This window comes from Penaeus japonicus, unplaced genomic scaffold (genome assembly GCF_977035675.1).
Source record: "Penaeus japonicus unplaced genomic scaffold, GWHDUDI00000001_assembly GWHDUDI00000036, whole genome shotgun sequence".
Classification (NCBI taxonomy): Eukaryota; Metazoa; Arthropoda; class Malacostraca; order Decapoda; family Penaeidae; genus Penaeus; species Penaeus japonicus.
In genome coordinates, this window is record NW_028234438.1 from 16,462,748 (window position 1) to 16,464,731 (window position 1,984).

Below are 1,984 nucleotides of genomic sequence, written 5' to 3' on the forward strand. Positions count from 1 at the left end.
CTTTAGGTGTTAAAAGCTTGCGAGGGTTAGGCTATAAGTGGATGAGAGAGGGAAGAAAGGCTGCAGTTGCTCAGTTACATTAATTACTAATTTTTAAAGGGTGTTTTATCCTCTACTTTGCATAGTGCCACTTAACACTTACATGGGATTCATATAAAAGAAACAATTTTGCTGTTTGGGAAGTAGTACCTTATGAGCTGCTTGTACTAATATGTTAACGTCAGATTGTAAATGATGACTCTCTCAGTGGTAGGTAGTAATATCCACTGTCTATTTTATGACTTATTTTAAATACATTAAATCATTCACATTCTGTTTTTTATAGTCTAGTCATGTGGTATTTGTTCACAAAGCATAATTGTCACAAGACTAAAGTAGCTAAGAAGTTGAAAAAAGTTCCAACTTTGTATAACACTTGTGCTCCTTCTGCTTGTATATAAGAAGAAAGAAAAACTTGTTTAGCAATGACTGTCATGTATGACATTATATATTTCAGTATCATTTTCTTTCCTTCGGTGCATATTCTTATATTACGGAGGTTTTGCAGGGTCTCATATAATTAAGAGGAATTGCACTTATGTATTAGAAATCATTTTTAGGTCATAGTAAATGGAAGGGAAGCTGTAATGATAAGGAAAGCTAAGGTACATCTTCATGTGTTGTAGGAAATATAAAAGTTTTTATGTGTATTCATGCTTTTTTTTTATTATTTATTGAATTATTTATTTATTTTTATTCATTTTTTTATTACTCTATTATGAAAAACAAATTTATGAAGTTACTCACATATGAATATTATCAATGTTAGCAACACTCATGTAATAAATATGTTAAAAAGTGAAATACTTGAACCTTACTCTGTAATAGATTTTATACATGACTTTCTATCATGTATCATTTTTTTTTCATTAATGATGATGATTATACTGTTACTTGTAAAACAACCAAATAATGTGTATATATGTATATGTATATATATATATATATATATATATATATATATATATATATATATATATATATATATATATATATATATATATATATATATATATATTTATATTTATATATTTATATAATATACACACATATGTATACATTTATATATGTACTTTTTTCTGTAATAGGCTAACAAAGTAATCATCCTGAGTGTCAGTGTTTGAAAATATATAAATGGTCATTTGATTAGATACAAGATGTTAACCTCGTGCTGCAAAACAAGTGCAACAATAAAACATAAATTTGATTTTTTTGCCTTTTTTTTCACCACTTGAGATTTTTTACATATCAGCAAATAAGATGATTTTAAGAGAAAAACTGTATGCTGTAAATACCATATATTTACAGCATGTATACTCCATTCAGTGAAAATATTACAAGAGGTTCTGCTCAGAGCTCAATTTGGTTGATAATCCTGCTCCTGAGATGCCATGTACAGCATCAATCACATTGCAAATGCTGGACTATTAACTGGTAGACTGAGTTCATGGATCACAGCAAAGTTCAGAAATACAGTAAATAATAAGATATCGTGATATTTATTATGTAATGTTTCACAAGACATAGTTACAGCTGAGTTCATAATTGAACATATTGTAGGTTTGCTTTTCTTTTCTTTTCTTTTCTTTTCTTTTCTTTTTGTGTGTGTTAATGTAGTCGTCATAAAAAACCTATGTTAATATTTGAAATATGCGAGTTGTAAGGAAACACTTGACCCATTCGTGCAGGATGACATGCTATCACATGAAGGGAATACTTTGCTCCTGTGAGATGACGTCCTATGATCTCTCTCTCTAAATACACGTTTTACATAGTTACATTTGTATATACTTGTTATGCTTGCATTACTATTGACACATTGTTCTTGACTTATCAAAAATAAAAAAAAGGAAAAAAAATACAAAAAAACGCCTCTCAGAATCCCGTAAAATCGGGCGGGTGTAGAACGCTCTGAGAAGCATAGCGTGCCGGGAGAGATCAAGCT

General features: G+C 29.2%; 1 protein-coding gene across 1 annotated transcript in view; it reads left to right on the top strand.

Moving 5' to 3' along the window:
* Positions 1–1,246, top strand: part of LOC122257045 (splicing factor U2AF 26 kDa subunit) — an 11,833-nt gene extending 10,587 nt beyond the window's left edge. The window contains exon 7 of the mRNA XM_086531862.1: positions 1–1,246. This exon is cut by the window's left edge and continues 1,556 nt beyond it. The gene's annotated coding sequence lies outside the window, so the exon portion shown is untranslated.
* The last annotated feature ends 738 nt before the right edge of the window (positions 1,247–1,984 follow it).